General features: G+C 40.2%; 1 protein-coding gene across 3 annotated transcripts in view; it reads left to right on the forward strand.

Annotated features, from left to right (window-relative positions):
• nckap5l (NCK-associated protein 5-like) overlaps nt 1-22256 on the forward strand; it is a 40751-nt gene that overhangs the window by 3489 nt on the left and 15006 nt on the right. For 2 of the 3 annotated variants that reach the window (XM_044210048.1, XM_044210050.1), the window contains exons 1-2: nt 11153-12297; nt 14668-14753. The gene's annotated coding sequence lies outside the window, so the exon portion shown is untranslated. Of the gene's footprint in view, nt 1-11152; nt 12298-14667; nt 14754-22256 lie in introns of those variants that run through there. The other variant, XM_044210049.1, reaches the window with a different exon arrangement.

The following is a 22256-nucleotide window of genomic DNA, read 5'->3' on the forward strand; positions in this document are numbered from 1 at the left end:
AACAAAAAGTTTCCAAATTGATGCAGCAGAACCAGAGATATCATCTTTTTTTATTCCATGCGTGCTTCTTCCATGTCAAAACCTGCCGCCTACAGTACCCACAATGCAACTCAACCGCTGACAGTTTAGTCAGAGATTCAGGTGTGTTATGCTAGTAGCGGCTAATGTAGCCTTGAGCTGTTAGCCTGCAGCAGAGATGAGCAGCGGGCTGCAGAGGTCTGGTAAGCTCACTTCTCTCTAACTCCACACCAACAGATTTGTTTCATTTTCAAACTTGTAGTCTTCAGCCCTGACCGACGCTGACTCAAGTGACATCACGTGAGGCAATTTATCAGACTTCACACAGCTCCCTCCGAAGCGCTTTATACAACTTTTTTTCTACATATGCGGTAGTACTCTGACATGTTTCTTCACAAAAAAAAGCTCAATTACCTGGTTAAAAATTATTAAAATTACATCTACATGTCCCTCCTCTTTGAAATATCCAGAATCTATGAATATTCAAGTATTTCTCATTTCAAACTGCTGGAAGCAAGATGTCTCCTACTTCACTAGGAAGTTAATTCTCAGTGTTTGTCCACTGGAGGCTTCAAGTTTCCACCTGCAAGTTGACTCTCGTACGTACACATCTTAAACTGTGATTTAAGGTGAGCTCGGAGAAGCTTTCCGCCTTCAGCAGATGAATGTGAAAACGTCCCTTTAGTGTCAAACGCTACACATACATCATTCTGCACAGTGAAGGTCGAACATCCAAGTGAAGTAAGCGAAACACATTTTTGAGTGGAGAGGCACTTTAAAATCGACCACCAGGGCATAAAAATGCAGCAGTGTAAATGTATACAGTCGATTTTTAGTTGATGCGTCTAACTGAAAGAATTTAAACATGAGCTTCGGAGGCTGGGAGGATTTAAGAACAAACGTGTCACATTTGGAACAATATTTGGTGAAGAACACGAGGACCCACCGGTGCCGTGAACATTTCATCCTGGGGAATGACCTCAGAGCTGCAGAGGGAGGATCCGCCGATAAATGTGGTTCCACTCTGCGCTCGCTAGATTACATTTATGGTCTGTGTGCCCATGTTTGAGCTCGATTGAAGTTTTGTGAGAACTCGGTCCCAGTGCGACTTTGAGATTGCATATCCAAGCCGTGCCGCATTACATCATGAAAAGCAGAGCCAGTGACTTATTCAAGTGTAATGGGCAGTATAAGTGCTTGCTCGCTCTGTTCGCCTCTAATTGTTCACAGATGTTCTGCACGCCTTTGTGTCCCACATCTCGTTGCAGCCGGCTCACACAGACGCCACATACGGTGTTCAAACTTTATTATAGAGGGGAAACGTGGCATGGAGTAAGTGTTTAATTTGGCTGTTGGTTCTGTTAACTGGTTTTGGTTATTAAATTATTTATTAGGCGTTGCAGTTCCACAGCGAAACATAATAGTCTGAAACGATAAAATACTCGATTCATCCATTATAAACATATAATTGATCAAAGCAAGTTTCCACCAACAAGCCTGGTGACAAACAAGCAAAGTCGCAGGAAGTGAAACGAGGAAGCGCCATCACAAGCAGACTCTTCTTCATCTCTGTCAATTCAGGAAGCTGATTTTACTACAAACTGTTCCACATTCTGTCAATAACTAACTAACAAAATGCTGAGACGATAAGTTCATTAATGATGGCTGATCGCCGGTAAATTACCCGACAGCTGCTTTGATAATTGATTAATCATTTAAGAAAAGATCCCCAAGTTCCAGCTTCTCAGTTGTAACAATTTGCTACCTTCAAGCCATTTAGAGCTGAAACGATCAGTCTATTATTAGTTGATAGATACTATTTTGATAATCGATTAATCGTTTTTAAGGCATTTCTAAAGCCAACATTCTCTGGTTCCAGCTTCTCAAGTGTGAGTTTTTGCTGCTTATCTCTGTTTTATATCATAGTAAACTAATTATCTTTGGGTTTTGGACTTTTTTTGAACAAAATAGGACGTTTGGGCTCTGGGAAACTGTGATGGGCATTTTCACTGTTCTCTGACAAACAATCGATTTAATAAAAGAACTAGTCAACAGATTAATCGATAATGAAAATAATCGTTGCGGTCCTAAAACATAGCAGCACATACCGTTAGGGCTGCAACTAATGATTAATCTCATGATCGATTAATCAATTAAACTTTTCCATTAAATAATTAATAATTTAGTCTGAAATGTTAGTAAAACACAGGAAAAAATGGCCATCACAACTTCCCAGAGTCCAATGCAATGTCTTCAAATGTCTTGTTTTGTCTAAAACCCAAAGATATTTAGTTTACAATCATATAAAACAGAGAAAAGCAGCAATTTCTCACATTGGTGAAGCTGGAACCAGAGAATATTTAGCATTTTTTTGCTATATTTGCTTGTAATATGGCCGAAAAAATTTATCGATTTATCAAAATAGTTCCCAATGATTGCTCTGTTGATCATTTATTCGACTAATTGTTTCAGCTCTATGCAGCAGAATCTGTTGTGACACTGACTCAGGCATCTTGAGGCAAAATGTGAGTTTTGTGGAGCGACAGACTCTGAAGGTCAGACCGTCTGTGAAATATCACTTTGTTAGGTCGTAGTTCACCCGTGTTACAGGGAGGAAAGAGCAACGGGACAATCATTTTGTCAGTTTGAAGTCTTGTAGGGGTGCGCAGACAGGCCAGAGCCTCCTGCAGTCGGCCTATCTCTCCAGTACCCCCACCCCCCCACCCCCACCTCCTGCATAAACGGCCATGCTTTGAAGATAGGTTGGGGCTGGGACCTCTCCTTATCAGTTCAGCCCTTTATCGCCCCGCTGTCTGATGCATGCAGGTACTGTAGTTACCATGGTTATACACCAAAGGCACTTCTGGAGCCTGCATTAGCAGCGCGAAATATTCATCAATTACCCACAGAGTCGGCGCGATACAACAGAGCTCACAGCAGGAGGGAGGACTGACTGAGAGCATCATCATCACAACTGTTTACACGCACACAATGCAGATATTTAGATCAAAGGAATTATCTTCGCCTGCGTTTTCCCTCTTGAGCCCAACCGTCTCAACTCAACCCTCATTGTGATTATCTGTGTGCACGTCAGCGAGAGCATTAGCAGAAGAAGTCGCAAAGAACAACTCGAAGCCTCGGCCTTGTGTTCCAACATCTTCACATAAACTATGTTGGAGCCTGTTTTGTCAAATATGCATGATTGAATATACTTGAGGAATCCTAATAGTATGCGAGAGAGCAAAGAGCTCACCCCAAGTGCAGAGGACTCATTCAAAATCCACCCTACAGAGGAATCTGTGGTCATACAAACATTGAAGTTGGCAAAACACTGCTTTAGCTGCTGCAGCTGTAACAAACATTCAATTCATCAGTCTGGCCAAAGAAAATATGGCTTGGAATGTAGCTTTAATCAATTCAAGCAAACCAGGTCCCCACCACGTCCCGTTTGGCCCAAAATGTTTTAATTTAAAGCGATAATTTTCTTCAGTGTTTTTGCCGACACAATCTATTAGATTGAACTCTCAGATTTTGTTTAGAGTTATGACCCATGATACCTTGGATTAAGACCGTGTAGATAAAGAATCGCAGCGACAGTGGGAGGTTTTGTCTATATTCAGGCTGTCTTGTATCTTCTGTGTTGAACAGTGTTCCTTTGTGCACCCCTGCAGTTTATTTTCATTTGTCTTAAAATAAAGTTGTTATTGAGGAGCATTGAGCACCCCCCACCCCCACCCCCCACCCTCTTTCAGTCGCTAAACCCTCTCCCACAAGGTGCTTAGTGAACTGTTGGTGCGTCAGTGTTTTCAAGTTCTCACGAGCTTCCCGTTTAAAAACCTCTCCATCAGCTCAACCTATATGCCTTGAAAAATGTTTGGAGGCTTAAACAAGGATCTCTATATATAACCCCCCATATTATATATTGTTCTGTACCATAAATAGGTCTTCCTCTTGGCCAGACCTTGGGAAAAGGATGTGGATGATGAGTATGCATGGCTCTGCTGAGTCCTGGTTGCGGCTGGTGGCCAGATGTGGAGACACTGCCCATCGCCAAATCACTCACGCTCCTCCTATACCTTCTCTTGTCTGGTGTCATTGTTCTCTAAATGCCTGGAGCCCGTATCACAAAGCTCAACTTAGTCCGGCTCACTTTAGGTTACTTGGCTTCACTGAACCGAACACTGTCTCAGTTAACTCTGGGTTTACTAATCCTGCTACGAGTTCTTGATTACAAGAAACATAGTCAGAGACATGGACTGGAGTACTTAAAGATGTGAAAAATACTTTTTCCAAGTTCTAATCCTGTGTCTCAAATCATTTTTGAGTTTGTTTTTTTTTAAATATCAAAATCCGTCTCTTTTCTCTTCCTGTAAACCGTAAAAATATTTTTGCTGACTCATGTTGATCTCAGCGGCGGTTACATAAATGTATCCGATCAGTTTGAAAAAGAAAGAAATCTGTGGGTGTAGCGTTAAAAGAAGTGAGCTTACTAGACCTCTGTAGCCCGCTCCTCATCCCCAAGGCTGCAGTAGCTGCTAAAAGTGCAAATTGTAACAGAGTTTCCAGAAAATCGGCAGAGAAAATGTTAATGAATATTAATTACTTAATTCCATCCACTGCTGTTATGCGAATATTAGGAGTTGGGTTCATCGAGAAACAGTTGGTGGACCTAACTCTTCATTAGTCCATTGCATAAGAAGACACAACAAGATGACGTAATTAAAAGCGCGCCAGTCAAACCTCAAACTAGGGCTGAACAATTAATCGAAATATTATCGAAATCGCAATATGGCCAAGTGCAATATCCAAATCGCAGGAGCTGCAAAGGTCAAATGCGTCACAACATATCATTATAAATGAAGCATTGTGGTGCTACAGCGATGCCCCGGCCTACAAATCATATTACAGACGTAGGGGAACGTGCTTGTTTGGTACAGACCCCTGCACATCGTTCAGCCCTACCTCAAACGGCGGAAAACGTGATGGAAATATGTTTGTTTTGTGTAATAATTTGAGGAACGTTAGTCTCCGCAAATGTCATGTTTTCGTCTCTTCGGTGGACGTTTGAGTCACATGCTTCATGTACGTCATGATTTATTTGCTCAGTCTGTTTCCATTGCACTTTATCGATACACCAACAATTGATGTCAGAGTTTAATAACGACAGGACTCCTAATATCTCTGCTGAGTGGATACATGGTTGTTTGTGTTTCCATCTAAAATGCTTCTATCTCTGCTACTCTTTATAACTTTATTGTAAACTCCATGTCAGGTTCGTGTCTGAATAATGACTCCATTTTGCCAGCAAGCTGATTGGTCAGTCGGTCTGTTGACATGTGTTGATCCTTGCAGCACAGGTTACCATGGTGATCCACCGTGGTTAACAGTGAGCCGGCGTCATGATACCAGAAAACCCTGAGTTAAGCCCAAAGATAGCTGGATGACCCACATTTGTCTTGCAGCGTGCTCATGCTACTACAGCAGCTCTATAGACTGGACATGGTGGCTGCTTATGACCTGGATCAAAATGTCTGGCCTCACCAGCGTGTCTTGTTCAACCTCCACATATTTTCCAGGCATGTCAGGGTTCAGTAGTTTAGCGCGAATATGACTCACTGAGGATCAGGTATTAAAGACGTTTGCTGACACACATGGAAATGTAGTGTGCAGCTGGACAAAATGCAGTCGGGTTACACGGCTCGTAGTCTGGTTGGCAGGGGACGCCACCTCTCTCCGGAGTATTTACTGTGGTATGAAACCTGCCTCTTATAGGGGCCACGACAAATGGTTTTCATTACTGGGCTTTTATGATTGCAGACTTGAACTGGAGTGCATACTTTGAATCTTTTCACATGTGAGGGATTTATTAAGGTCACCGTAGCTCTGGAATGAGACTGTGATGAAAGAAAAGTTACCTCTGAAGTTGTGAATAGGGCTGCAACTAATGATTTTTTTCATTATCAATTGATTTGATGATTATGTTCTTGATTAATATGCCTGTCACAGTTTCCCAAAGCCCAAGTTGACATAGTTTGTTTTGTCTAACAAAAAGTCCAGAACGTTTAATATCAGAGAAGGCTAAGAAACCCGCTAAATATTCATATTTGAGATGCTGGAACCACTGATTTTTTTTTTTGGCATTTTTACTTAGAAAATGAATCGATTCTCAGAATAGTTGCCAATTAATTTTCTCTCTGTCGATTAATCGACTAATCGTTTCAGCTCTACGTGTGAAGGTAGGTTTATCCTGGCTTTGCATACTAAGGTCACCAAGCCAGACCAGAGCCAGCCACTGATGACGGCTCACTGGCTTCAACTCCTGACTTCCTAATGAAGTCCGACTAAACCGAAGCTTCGTGCAAATTAACACCAGAGGCCTCCACCGACACCACCGGGATTTTTATAACCCCAGCTGTAGACCCTGCACATCTCCTCAACCCGGAGTGTCACATTTCTTGTAGGTGGATTAGCTCTCCATCCTCACATGGAGCTGTGCACATTACTGCCCATTAAACTGTCTGCCCTCTCAATGGGGGTTTGAACCCCATGAGTCTGATTTACAACTCTAATTCAGAATTTCCCTGACAGTTCCCTCGCTTCAGAAACAGTAATGGTGGACCATCTGCTAACGGATCGTTGCTTTCTGTTGCTTTACTGCCTGCGACTAACGCTATCGGTTAATCTGCCAGTTGTTTTCTCGGTTAATTGGTTAGTCTATAAAATGTAAGAAAATAGTGAAAAATGCCCTTCACAGTTTCCCTGAGCCCAAGGCGACGTCTTCGTATATATCACTTGTTTTGTCCGACCAAAAGTCCAAAACCAAAAAATATTCAATTTATTACGATGTGCGACGAGTATAAGAGCAGAAAATCTTCACATTTAGATGCAGTTCTCAGTTAGGCATCAAAATATCAGACACCTTAAAAAGAACCAGCCAGTTATGGCATTTATTTTCATTATTGACTAATCTGTTGATTATTACGTCCATTATTCGTTTCATTGTTTGGGCTACAAAATGTCAGAAACTGGTTAAAAATTTCCATCACTATTTCCTAAAACTTTTTAAAGTCTTTAAATTGCTTGTTTTGTCCAACCAACAGTCCAAAAACCCCCCAAAATATTAGATTTACTACACAGCAGCGAATTTTCACAATTCAGAAGCTTGAACTCGGTGATGTTTGGTATTTTTTGCTTGAAAAATTACTTAAACGATTAATCGATTTATAAAAAATAGCTGCTGATTATTTTGCTGTTGATCGACTGATCAATGAATCAACCAAGCTTTTCATCTTTAGAAATTGCCCATTATAGTCTCCCAGAGCCCAATGTGACTTATTAAAACTGCTTGTTGTCCGGCCAGCAGTCCAAAACACAAAGATAATCACCTTGCTATCATATATGAAAAAGAAAAGCATCATAATTTCAATTGAGAATCTGGAACCGTTGGTGATTACTTTTCTAGTCGATCGACTAATTGGTTAATCGACTAATCGCTTCAGCTCCAGTCCTTGTTGTCTGGATGACTTTTTTTCTTTGTTGTCGGGGGTTGGAGGAGCAGCATGTGAGTAAATGACTTGTTTGAAGAAGAGGTGTCAGTCAGTGTGACGACGGTGTGACAAGTCCTGCTTTACATGTTGTTTGCTTTGAATTTCAAATCGGTCACGTGTCCCGGTCCAGTCTGCCTGTAGGGGAAGTTCGTTTCCAGTTAGTTTCCAGGGAAGTTTCCTTCCATTAGGACACACGTTTTATTGCCCCTTGACGTTATGTTATGTCCGGCTCTCTTTATGTCCACATTACCATTGAGTTTTCTGAGCAGTTAGTGAAGATCCTCACTTGGGGGAAAGTGGATGGTGGGCAGGGTGACAATAGGCCTTTTATGTCAAGAGTTATCCTCCATTCCCTTGTGTTAGCTCCAGGGAGACCATGTGACCGGCTCTCATTCAGGTCATGTCGGCCCGTTCAGCCTTTGACCCTCTTAGAAGGGAAGTGCGTCCCTCAATGTTCCCATTCATGCCATACTGATGTCTGTGTGCGTTAATGGCTCACACAGCAGAGGTATGACAGTCCCCCGACAGTCCTTCATTCAGCTTTTTTCAAGTGAAATGAGTAGTTAACTGTTTCCGTGCTGCTATGTGACGTCTGCGCTGCTGCCATCAGGACAGATTCTTCAATGTGAACTGTATTTGGTGATTTAAAGGACATGTCTTTAAACAAAACTGTCATGACTGTATGGACATTGAAACAGGTTTTGCTTACTGTAATCATTCCTCCTGTTCATACTGGCTATTAAAAGATCACTTCCTAACATGCTGTCAGTGGAAGAGATGGGGGACAAAATCCACAGGCCTGGTTTTAGGAAAATCAAGTGGGTATCTTCTAAAGCTTTAGTATGAAAGTCCCTCTTTGTGTTTCCCTGGACAGCAGCCAGGTTTCCATCCAAATTTAGTGCCGATTTTATACAAATTTAAAGAAAATCGGCAAATGAATGCACGTTTCAATGCACGACTGTAATGCGAGTGTTGTGAGTTGGTTCATCGAGAAACAGTTCTTCAGTCGTGTGCCATTAAAGCATTGCAGGAGAAGAGGGCGCAACAAGATGATGTAAATAAGAGCGCCAGTTAATCATCAAACTAACAAAAACGATGTGGAAAACATGACATGAAATATGGCATTTATGTTTTTCATGTATTAATTTGAGGAAGTCTCATTATCGCGTCACACAGATCTGATGTTTTCATCTCTTCAGTGTTGAGTGACGTTTAAGTCACATGCTTCATGTACGTTGGGATTTGTTCACTAAGTCTGTTTGCATTGAACTTTTGCACACATTTTGCTTTTATTGAGCCAAGCGTAAAATTTTTGGGAATATTTATGCTACTTTATACTTCTACTCCACTACATTTCAGAGGAAAATATTGTACTTTTTTACTCCACTACATTTATTTGATAGTTTTAGTTACTTTGCAGATTCAGATTATTAATACAAAATATAACAAACACATACATTCTGGTGTATTATTTATTATACGTTAAGATACCCAGCAGTATATCAAGTAATTATAATTAGCTCCACCTTTACCAGCTGCAGCATTAAAGTGATGTACACATTAATGCGTGAAAAATCCAATAATATCATTCTGCATCATCAGTACTTCAAGTACATTTTGCTGCTAATACTTTTGTACTTCTATTCAAGTAAGATTTTGGATGCAGGACTTTTACTGGTGGCCAGTATGAACAGGAGGAAAGATTACAGCAAGTAAAAGCTGCTTCATTGTACATTTGGGACTATTGTTTTAAGACAGAATTGTAAACCTATCTTTTAAAAGTTTTAATTGAAGCTGTGATGGTCACATGCAGGTTCTCTCTTTTTTTCAGCCACTAGGTGGACACAGATTAGAGGCCTGGCGATGAGGGCAGACTGGGCAGGGCGGCCATATGTGTTTAGTAATAAGAGGATAAATCCTCTCTGGGCACAAGCTCCTTTTTATCTGGATGATTTTTGATGTGAAACTCAGCGTCTGTCGTGTGTTTTTTTTGTTTGTTTGTTTTTTCTTTGTTGTGGTTAATTCTTGATGCCCTGTGCAGTTTTCCTGCTGTGCAGTCAGCTCATTTCAGTTGATTTACTTTTATTTTGTCTTTGGGTTTCCCCTGATTTTCCATATTGGATTTATCAGTTTCTTTTTGCTTGAAGGCATCCCTCGCCTCCTCTCGTGTCAGACAGATAGAAATTGAAATTCTGCTGTGAATCTGGGACATTTGTATACTCGCCAAACTGGCTAGACTGTTTTTGGTCAAATCTGAACAACAATAGCTTGAAACAACTGACATTCATGTGAACACCCTGGGGCACTTGATTTTGACTATAGGAAGTCTGGTGTCGATTCAGGTCAGGTCTCTTGTCAACTCAATTAGGGTCAAATTGAAAAAGGAATCGCTCAACTTTCAAATTAGTACATATTGTATAGTTTTGTTTTTTAAAAAAGTTTTTCAGAAGCATTCGCAGGGATGTTTTGCCTTAAATTATCACTTTATTGTATTATCCTCCCACATTCAAGTCATGAAACCCGTGTTTTCCTCCTGTTGTTGTTGCCTTGGCGCCCAGTCATTTTGTCATCAGACTTGGTTTAGTGTGTCTGGTATGTCTGGGGGAATGTGGATGATGTGGCTTCATTAACAAGGAGAGCAGATGAGTCACACAGGGTGAAAACCTGCAGAGATAAACCACACTGAGACACTGTGCTGAGATACATTTAGAAAACCTTAGTGCTGACCAGTTTAGACACGACACAGATCGTAGAAACATGCTGCGGCTGTAATACTCTTTCACAAAAATCACCGTACTGTATGTGAAACGGTATTAGAGATGTCTGTTCGTCTGTTAATGTGGAACGATTTTGTAATAATTCAAGCAAAAATGCCAGATAATCTCTGGTTCCAGCTTCTCGGATGGGAAGATTAAATGCTTTCCTTTGTTATATATGATTGTAAACTGTATATATTTGGGTTTTGGTCTGTTGATCGGCCCAAAAAAGTAATTTAAATAAGGCACGTTGGAAAACTAATATGGGCATTTACTAAAGATGAAACGGTTAGTCGATAATCAGCAACCATTTTGATAATCGATCAATCGTCAAAAGTCATTTTTCAGGTTAAAATAACAAAACAAATATTCGCTAGTTCCAGCTTCTCAGTTGTGAGGTTTTTTTATGCGATAGTAAATTGCGTATCTTTGGGTTTTGGCCTGTTGGACAAAACAAGCACAAAAAAGAAATTGTGATGGGTATTTTTCACCATTTTCACAGCATTTTATAGGCCAAACAATTAATCAACAAAATAACCAGCAGATTAATTTAGGGCTGCAGCTAACGATTATCAGCATCAATTCATCGTTTTGTCTAGATAATAGTGCAAGGTGCCTGCTATAATTTCCCTGAGCCCAAGATGATGTGATCATGTTACTTGTTTTATTTGACTAACAGTCTAAAACCCCCAAAACATTCAGTTTACAATCAGATACGACAAAGAAAAGCAGCAAATCATCACATTTGAGAAGCTTTAACCAGCAAATGTTTGGAATTTTTGCTTGAGAAATGACAAAATAGTCAATTTTCTGTCGAGCGACTAATCGTTGCAGCTCTAGATTAATTGATAATGAAAACAGCTGAAGCCCTGAATTGTTTTGAATTATTTTGTAAAGCAACAATGGCATAAATTTGCTGGTTTCAGCTTCTTAAATGGGAAGATTTTCTGCTTTTCACTTATGCTTGTCACCATGGCCCGATCGATATTTTGGAAGTTTAAAAAAATCAGATAAGGATATATCTGCTCTTAGTAATTTTTTAAACCGTAAATAACATGAACAATCTTGATACGGTTCCCTTCCTGCAATAAGCTAATATCTGCTGATGTATTGGTGTAGCGCTACTTGTCACATATGATAGTCAATTCAATATCTTGGGTTTTAGGAAATAGTTTTGGTAATTGATAACAAAAATAATCGTTAGTTTCAGCCCTATATCTGCTGTTCTGAATGAATTCTGATCTCCTGTGACTTTTTTTTTTCCTCAGCGCAGTCTCACAGGACTCAGTCCAACACTTATTCCCACTGTGATTGAGAAAGACAATCCTCTTAGCACAGAGCCTGTTTTCTTTCTAGGGCACTGAATGGCTCTTTGCAGAACTCCTGTCAGTTCAGCCCGGCTGTCGGATATCCTCTCTCTGTTCGTTCCTTTGTCCGCTACATGGTAGGGTCTCTTTTGAAACGCAACCCCCCTCTCCACCTCTTTACGGCCTGAGCCGGCAGCTGCATGGTTAATGTTTAGCAGCAGCACAGGCAGAGAGGCAGGAGTTGTAGGAGGAGGAGGGGAGTGGGAGAAGGAGAGCGGCAGAGAGGTGGGGGCTGGTCCACAGCTGTTGTAGTAGGCAGGGTCTATTGGGGTAGGAAGCCTGCCTCACTCGCCCTGGAACAATGGGAGACATGGCAGCCTCTGTAGACAGCACAGACACACACACAATGTACATGCCCAAGGACAGGCCTTTTCTAGCTGTAGCATAGAGGAAACCGGCTTCCTCGCCAAACTCACAGGGTGACGGCACTTTTAACAGGGGGGAAAATAATCCCCTCCGCAGCTGGAAAACAGAAATGTAAGGTTGTGGCCTTTCTGTCGCTCTCTTTTCTTTTTCTTTTTTTGCTTCTGGTGCCTTTACATATCATTCTGCTGTGAGGGGATCTGGGATCTGCGTCGACTGGATGACTGAAAAGGCAGCAGGAGGAAGGTGAGCTGACCCAAAATGTGAGCTTGATTGAGGGGGGGGATTTGTGAATCTGTAAATACTGAATACATTTTTACAGCTGACATGGTGTTTTCTCGCTGCGTCTGCCTGTTGTGACGGCGTTTCTGTGTCAAAATAAAGAAGCTGCAGTGCCGATTTTTACTTGTATGAGAATTAAGTGATGTGGCAGTGAGGGAACACATGTATTGTGAGGTTTTATGGTGTTGACTTGACATAAATGGACTAGAGATGACTCTTGGGACAGGTCTGATTTACTGTGTGTGTGTTTAGGTTAGCATTAATGTTGGTGGGTTAGCTAACATTTTAGGGCAGCAGCTAACCGAGCACTGTTAACCACACAGTGTCGTTTTTTATTTCGGCTTTAACCAACACAGAATCACGTAGGACTGTTTTGGTTGCCGCTAACAATGTGTCATAAATCTTCCAAATGTGTACGGTGGTGGTGGATAGCGCAGCCTAAATGTTGTTTGTGGTTGAATGTCTGATAAAACAGAAACACAGTTTGTGTTGTATCAGAGATGGAGGACCCATGATGCGTTTCTTCCCAGGGTGTGGAGGTTTGCCTGGCACAGATTTAAGAAGGATCCCTGTGCTTCAGTTTGATTGCTCTCAGACATACATGGCGCACATCCAACCTTTCAGGCCCTTTTGGAAAGGGAGCTCCCCTCCTCCATCCCCCCTCCCCCACCTCCTCTCCACTGCCTCCGCTCCTCATCCCAAAAATTGCTTATGTACGATTCGTCTCGGTTCGTATAGCCAAACATCAGACAGGAAACAGCGCAGAGGGAGTCTGCCAGCCTGATTCTGTCTCTCCCACGTCTCTCCTCCTCTTTGATGTTTATCTTTATTACTGATGCAGACAATCGCGTGGTAATAGTGTCTGCAAAAAAATGCGACTTTGGCCTACATTTTTTGGGGGGAAAGATTCAATCTTCCCCGATCTTGTTTAATTCCACCATGTGAGGATTTAGGTTTTTGTCACATTGTTTACATCTCCCGCCTACACACTTTCCTACACAGCAAGAACTTCATCTGCGCCTTTCCAGATTGGCAGATGGAAAGGCTGGTGTTTGACATATCCTGAGACGGCCTTGCCTGTGCCAAATCCCCAAGAGTGCGACTGACATGATTTAAGAAGCTTTTGTGCATTTCTTCTCTCGGCTGAGTCGCCTTTGAAATAGTTTTTTTTTTTTCCCCAGCCTTGCCCTCATTTCATGAAATCTCATCCTCATCTGCAGCATCTCACCAAACCTCTTTGAAAACCTGAATTTGATTCACTCAATATTTCATTTTTTTTTTTGTCAGCATTCAACCATCAAAAAATCAAAGTGTGTCCTCTGTGGATAAATACTGGTGCTGTGCAATCATTGAGGTCTCTTGTGCATTTTGTTTTTGAGCCCTGTGATCTGCCGTCTTTGTGATCTTGCCTCATGACACAGATCACGGTGTGTTGCCTTTCCCATGACCAGGTGTACCGAGGAGGACACTGCTAGACCGGCTCATCTGCTCTTGCTCTATTAAAACCCAGATTGAGAGGGCAGATGCTCAACACCTCTAATCCCATTTCAGTTTGACAAGATCTAAAAGGATCAGGCCCTGTTACCCTATAGACCGCTTTTGGAAATGAAGAGTTAATGCTGCAGCTCGGCGCCTAAACATATCTGAAGTGATCAGACAACACGCAGACTGAAGAGACGCTGCAGCAGACGGGGCGTCCCATTAAGGTTTTAAATGAAATCTTTGTAGAAAGTGAACATAATTAACAGGGAACTCTGTTAATGGGTAATCCCACATTAGACTGGAAAAAAATCATTGTGTGGCACTGGATGTGTAAAGTCTGCGTTATCAGAAAGACATAAAAGGGGAGTTCTTAAACGCTGTGTCTGCTGAATTATTCATCCATCTTTCTTTCATTACACTTTACAATGACTCAGAGATGAAAGGAAAGACGAGAGGAGGAGAGCGAGATAGAGGAGTGGGGGCTTGTGGTCTTGGCATGGCTGGCGTCTGCCGAGCGCTGGTATCTCCCGAGGGCATTGGAGCGTTTTCCTCGCCTCCCAGTTTCCTGTTCACTTGCAGATCGGTGGAAAGCTGCACCCTTTGCCCGACACAGCCCATAACAGAGGTGACATTGGTCTCAAAACAGCCGACGACCCAAAACTCCCGCCATCTAACTTTTCAAGATCTCATTACACACGGACAAATCTTGTGGTTTCTGTCTCATGATTCAAGACACAAATAGGATTGGCAGAGATGTCAAGAGGGGTTTTTTTCGCCAGAAAGCCCGGAGCAGAAAAGAGGAGGCTGGGAATTTATTTATTAAAATGTGTCCTTGTGTTTTCTCTCCCTCAGCTCCTTGGTTTTGTTGTTAGGAGACAGAGGTGCCTGACAGGAGACTGACTCCTCTTCAAGGATCATAACGAGAGCTGAAACCACAGGTGAGTGTCTGCATTATGTAGTCATTTGGAACACTGTTCAAGGTTCTCCAGCGCTACACCTGACAATTATTTTGATTATCTATTAATCTGCAAATTACTGCCTAGATTAATTGATGTTAATCGATGTTGGAAAAAGTGAAAAATTTCACTTTCAATTTTCTCAATTTCCCAGAGCCCGAGATGATAATTGTTTTAGGGCTGCAACTCACAACTGTTTTCATTCTTGATTAATCTGACTTTTGTTGTCTTGACTGATCAATTATTCGTTTAGTCCAAAAAACAGTAGCGAAAAATGGCCATCAACACTTCCCAGAGCCCAACGTGACGTCTTCAACAACAGTCCAAAACACAAAGATATTCAGTTTACAATTATATAAACCAGAGAAAAGCAGCAAATCTTGACATTTGAGAAACTGTAACCAGAGAATATGTGGCATTTTTGCTTTAAAAATGACTGAAACAAGTAGTTGATTATTGAATATCGATAAATTGACTGATAATTTCAGTTCTAAATTGCTTGCTTTATCTGACCAAAAGTTCAAACCCCAAAAACAGTCAGAATAGTGGCAAATTATCCAAATTGTTGTTAATTTTCAGACTATTACCTAATACACCTATGACAAATCGACTTCAGCTCTACAATTCACCGTTTTATTAGTTAGTTATTGACAGAATATGTAACAGTTTGTCGATTAATCGATTTTAATTGTTTAAGCCATGGTGATGCCTTCAATTTGCTTGTTTTGTCCGACCAACCAAAAGATATTCAATTGACTGTTGTATGTCAAAGAAGAACAGAAAATCCTCAGATTTGAGAAGGTGGACCCAGAGAACGTGTGATTGAGAAATTATAAATTGATTGTCAAAATAGTTGCCAATTAATTTTCTGTTGAAAAACTAATCGATCTAGTTTGTAGTGAAAATCAGCTTCCTGAATTGGCTGGACTGAAGAAGAATTGGTGGTTGACTTGCTTTTGACAGCACTTCCCTGTTTGATTTCCGCCGTGTCTCCGTTTGTTCGTCATCAGGCTCGTTGGCAGAAACTTGCTTTACTGAAAATTTTAAAACAGCACTTTCTGTGTCGGTGGTATACACCCATGAAAAGTTAAACCGACCTTTTGCAGCAGTCGCTGCAGGGTAATTTGTTTAAAAGACACCATGGCTATTTATTTACAGTAGACGACATGTTAGTTTTCCTCTGGGGTCAAGTTGCACCTGTTTTGTCTGCAGATGAATGCACACCAGTGTCCCCACAGCTCCCATTCTTCATGGACAGGTATCCGTTTGAGTCATTTTAGGAAGAACAAAAGCACCACGTGCTCACTTGGCTCAGAGGCGAGCACATGATCCTCTCTGTGTTGTTCAGTGATTGGAGCTTTAAGCTGTGAACGCTGAGCCTCGCTGCACTTTGTTTACACTTGGCAGTGTCGCATTTAGTGGCTGTGATTTTGAGAATGGTGGATTTTCAAAAACAAAACAAAGCCTTGCGCTGACTTTGACCTCCGCTGTTATCCGCTTGCTTCTATTTGTCTTCTTCCTTTTTTATTATCAGTTATAGTGTCCATACTTTCCTGTATTCTCTGGTATATTTCTCCATTTTTATAGTCACAGGAAACAAAACATAAACTTTCATTAGAACGAACATGATTGTTTGTTATTGGGCATGCAAGGATAAGAGCAACTATTACACTCATTACACGTCCCCTGTGATGGTATCTCGGGAGTAGGGCTGCAACTAATGATGATTTTCATTATTTATTAAACTGAGGATTATTTTCTCAATTACTCGATTAATCATTTGGTCTATAAAATGTCAGAAAATAGTAAAAAATGCTCCCTCAATCAAAGGTGACGTCTACTATCATCACATTTTAGAAGCTGGAACCAGCAAATGACTGAATCGATCGTTGAAATAGTTCCCAATAAATTTTCGTAAATTAATCGTCTAATCATTGCAGCCATTTTATTTGTTGCTATACTGTTTTCTTCTGTCTTTAGCTTCTCTCATCCAAATCATTTGTGTCTCTGCTTATATTTTTCCAGCGATTTGCACTTCATAAAGTTTGGGGACTCACAAGAGACAGATTTTAAAAAACGAAACATAAAAATCTGTGCAGCAGAGGCAGACATATCCTGACATTTATGCCTCATTTCCACTGCATGGCACGGCTCGACTCTTCTTTGGTTTCGCATGGCAAAAGTTGAGGATAGTACTTGGTACTTTTTTTGGTATCTCCTCGGTCGAGGTTCTAAGCGAGCTGAGCCGATACTAACAGTTGAGGTTAAAACACTGCAGACCGCTGATTGGTCAGAGAGAATAGTCACTTGTGCGACGCAGGACATCCTGCACAAACCTCAGTTTTAAGTAGCCAAGCTACTTAAAAGCGACCGCATTTGTTTTATTTACTCAACCCCGATTTTAAAAAATGGCAGCCCGCAAAACCACACCGTGGTCAATTGACGAAGTTTGGTTGCAGATGAAAGGATCCAGCGAGAGATCCTGTGTTTGTGTCGCGTTGAAGATGATGTCATGGCAGTTTCACGCGCTGTTGCTATGACGATCAAGCTAAGAATCCCACCGACATTTAGGGGCTACTATCTGCAGTGGAAAATGAAATCGAGAAAAGTACCTGGTACCGAAAGCGAGCCGAGCCGAGCCATACAGTGGAAATGAGGCATAGTCTGTGGAATGGGTCCTACATTTCCCATAATGCAACTGGCTAGTGTCTTTCATTAGACCCTCCCTGCATCCTAAATGCCAACGTCTTTTGAGCTCCACACCTCCAGTTTGTAACACAGACTGATGACATCACCATGACATCATCAGGGTTATTTCTTCATTAGACATTATGCTACAGTTTTCAGAGGTACTTTCACAGAAGTAAATGAATTTTCATGTTTGCTCCTTTTTAATACTGTTTCTTATCACTATGGTCTGTCAAATGTACTAAAATAACTAAATTGTGGCTGTTGTATGTCTGGGAGTGGCTTCTCTAATCAGACTTGTAAGACGTAAATAATAGCATAGCCCACCTCGTCCTTATCGAATGAATGTGAGTGAGATTCAGTCTCTGGTCCTTGTCAGAATAAACAGATATGAGGACATTTGCTCGTTGTAATGAATACAAATGGCCTTTTTTTATCCCTCCACTATGGAACGATCAAATATTCAATTACACTGCCGGCAGTGATTGAATGTAACTAAGCACATTTACTCGAGTACTGTACTTAAGTACAAATTTGAGGTGCCACTTCTACTCTACTACATTTCAAAGGGAAATGTTGTACTTTTTTACACCACAACATTTACAGCTGACAGCTGTAGTTACTTTACAAATTAAGATTTTACTTACAAAACATATTAAGAGCTTATAAAATATGATGCTTTGTCATAGATTAAACTACCCAATAGTATATACAATTGGAGCTGAAACAATTAGTTTCATTTAATAATCATTTAAGTAATTTTTCATGCAGAAATGCCAAACAGTAGGAGGAGGATTTGCTACTTTAATTAGCAAATTATGTAATTATTTTAATAATTTTTAGTTTTTTAAAATGTATTTCTAGTAGACAAAACAAGCATTGTGAAGGTGTCACTTTGGGTAAAACATTCGTTGCAGCCTTTTATAAAATAGTTAAAAATGAGCTCCATCTCAATCAGCTGTGAATCCATGAGTAATAATAATCTAATGATATACAATAGAATAACAGTTTTCTGCAGTGAGTAGTTTTACTTTAAGTACATTTTCCTGATTATACTTACATACCTTTTACTTAAGTTACATTTTAAATGCAGGGCTTTTCACTTGTAGTGGAGTATTTTAACCAATACTTCCTCCACCTCTCAGCAGTGCAGTGTGCAGGGCAGCAACATTAGCTCTCTTTGCATTCCCCTCGTGGCTTCTCTCTGTCGGCCTCTGACAGCCCCAGCGGCTGTAAGTCTGCCAGCCGAGCTCTGTGGAAGGAGCTCCCTGGCACTGCAGCCCCGCTGGGACACATTGGCCCTCTCCTTTGCCCTGTCAATGAGCCTCTGTGTCCACAGATTCAAGCCAGTCACAGGCTCCGAAACCACCACCATGATGACAATAATGCAGCTTACAAAGCAGCCGGCAGCTCTCTCTCTCTCTCTCTTTGTTTTTGTTTTTTTGTTTTTGTATTGCACCTTTCAACAAGGCAATTTAAAGTACTGTACATCAGAGATTAAAAGGCATTAAGACAAGATCTAAAAGAGAGACAATATAAAAAGACATAAATTGGAGCTGCAACGTGATGATTTATGATGATGTGTGATATATGATAAACTGAATGTCTTTGGGTGGGCTAAACGAATAATTTCAAGACGCCGTCGGCATTTTCCACTATTTTTGGCATTTTATAGACAATATGATTCGTTGATTAATCAAGGAAATAATCATCAGGTTAATTGATAATGAAAGTAACTGTTAGTTTCAGCCCTAAATCAAACTACACATTCCTGATGAAGCATATTAGCTCAGTTTTGAGTGTTAAACACTTAATAAATAATACCTAAAGATGTTTTTTAAGGATGAGTATTTAATGTTACAGAAACATATTTAAAGGAAGTTTATTTATATAGCAACTTTCAACAACAATGCAGTTCAAAGTGCTGTACATGAGACACAAAAGGATTTAAGACAAGATATAAAAAAACACAATCCAATATAAAAAGACATATAAATTGGACTTAAGAGGATAAGAGTAAAATAACATAGAAGATTAAAAAATAAGCTTAAATAGAATAAAACAGATAAAATAAGAGAATAGAAATTACAGTGCAGTGAGAGGTGGACACTAAATAATAAAACATTTAATTTATTAAAAATCTGTGGCAAACAGTTGTTTTAAATCAAGGTTTAAGACTTTTCTGAGAGTTGGAGCAGACCTCAAGTTTTCTGGGAGTTTGTTCCAGATGTGTGGTGCATAAAAACTAAACTTTGCTTCTCCATGTTTAGTTTGGACTCCCAATGTGAGGATTTGCTGCTGTTTTCTGTTTTTACATCATATTTAGCTGAATATGTTTGGTTTTTGGACAAAACCAGACCAACTGAAGACGTCACCTTGGACTAAACTAACTACTAGGAAAACTCGGAAGGACGCGTTTCACTGTTTGTGCGTTTTACAGACTAAATTATTAATTGAGAAAATAATCGGCAGATCAATCGATAATTACAATAATCATTAGTTGCAGCCCTGGTATTTTGGCCCTAAACGCTTCAGTGTTTATATACTAACAGTTGTATTTAAAGATCAATTATTTGACACACAGGAAGCCAGTGCAAAGATCTGAGAACTGGAGTAATGTGTGATTAATCATGACTGAACCCCTTCATGTTCTTTTATCAGTTGATCGGCTCTTTGATCCAGCAGTTGTTTTAGTTGTGAAGGCCTGTTGGATTCTGGATAAATGGGGCACGGCTTGTTTTGAGAGATGCTTCTTTCTCGTGGCATTTTCAGCGAGGCTTGTGACGTTAACTCTGCACATCAAAAGAAACCGCAGCAGCGGCGGTGGCAGAAGCACATTTTTATGTTATATTTAGCCTCACCTTTGTTGTCTTTTGGTCCACGCTGTAATTTCCATGTGAATGTTCGCTAACACAGAGAGATGTGTGCATGTTTCTTGGCTCTGCTGCCCAGAGCTTTAATGTGCATTAGCCAAGAGAAAAGCTGGTATTTATAACCACTCTGCATCGTTCCCGTATCCAAGGTCAAACAGATGGCTAATATCTGCTTCCGTTCTTAGATGGGCTGCATTGATCAGCCCTCCATTATACGTGTAGATTTGGCTGTGTTGAGTCAATCGCAGCTCAATATGCTCCCTACACTTTGGATGGTGCTGCTCAGGTTTGTCAGTCAGGGTTCACAATCCACAAGCCAGTGATGTTCAATAATCTTCCTGTAAACACTTTGCGAACAGCTCCAGTTACACAAGGCCTGGCAGCTGTCTGCTGATTTCTTATGAAACTGTTGGAAGCTATTGAACATTTCCATTAGTGAGTTTTATACTTGGTGTGTTCTGTACATACTGTTTTTTTGACACCATTGCCAGTACAATAACCTTCTGTTAGTTTCTGTGCCAAAGCCAGTGGTGCATTTTATTTATTTATTTATTTATTTATTTATTTTTACACTAGGGCTGCAACTAATGATGATTTTCATTATCGATTTAAGCTGATGATTATTTTCTTGATTTATCTTTTGGTCTATGAAACATCAGAACATTGTGAAACATTTTCAAAGGTGACGCTTTCAAATGGACTATAATGTAAAAGAAGAAATAAAAGAACATTTTTTGATTTGAGAAGCTGCAACCAGTGACGGTTTGGCATTTTTGCTTGAAAAATGACTCAAATGATTAATCGCTTATCTAAATAATTGCAGATTAATTTTCTGTTGATCGACTAATTGATTGATCGACTAATAGTTGCAGCTCTACTTCACACTGAGGACTATAAAAAATGTTTCTACAAAACTCTTTTTTTTAGTTTAAAGGATAAGGCTGCTGTTAATCTGTATTTTTAAAGAATGAAAAGACCAAAACCAACAATGTGTTTCTCAATATTTTCCATTCATTCTGGCTGAAGACATAAATCTTTAAAGTGGCTATAATCGATATTTTATACTAACAATGGATCACAAGACTACTAGTATGAAGTGAAAGGGGTCACTTGTAGGTGACGATGCTCTACAGAGCTTTTTAGCGTCTGTTTTTAAACCTGCATCATTAAATGCAGGTTTAAAAACAGTTCAGGTGTATATTTACTTGTATGTTTAAAAGGCTTAATCATTTCCTGATGGACACTGTAGTTTTTAGCAAATGTTACTTAACCAGGAGGTTTGAGGTGCTTTTGTTGGGGAGTATTTTTAGGTGCAGATCAATACACATTTGGTGCTGTAGCAGGATGGTGTATGTGGGACTGAGTCAAAATAAACTACAGTGTGTTTGTTCATGTAATGAAGGAACATGTCACCCAGTGCGACAGTGTGGATCATTGATGTGTTTTTAATTGTTTTTGGCGATCTATGACACAGAGGAGTAAGATATATATCAGGCTTTGGATGCACAGATCAATACATTGTTGGTTTTGGTGTTTTCATGGGATTTAATGGCAATAAAAAGATATAGGACATCAATAGCTCTCTCTCCGAGGTTTCTGCCTCTTAAAGGAAGTTTTTTCGCCAAGTCGCAGAGTGCTTGCTCATGGTGGGATTTGTTGGGTCTCTGTAAATAATATAAAGAGTACGGTCTAGACCTGCTCTATAGGAAAAGTGTAATGAGATAACTTCTGTTATGAATTGGCGCTATCTAAATAAAATTGAATTGAATAGGAAATGTCTGATCAAAGAATAAGTAAAAATCATTTGATGCCAACTTTACGAACTTCAGTTTTCAAGTGCTAAAGACATATTTTGGTTGGTACATGAAAAAGTATTGAAGTAGCCCTCTAAATATTTTAATGTTTCTGTTTGCATTTACACATA

Source organism: Siniperca chuatsi, linkage group LG10 (assembly GCF_020085105.1).
Source record: "Siniperca chuatsi isolate FFG_IHB_CAS linkage group LG10, ASM2008510v1, whole genome shotgun sequence".
NCBI lineage: Eukaryota > Metazoa > Chordata > Actinopteri > Centrarchiformes > Sinipercidae > Siniperca > Siniperca chuatsi.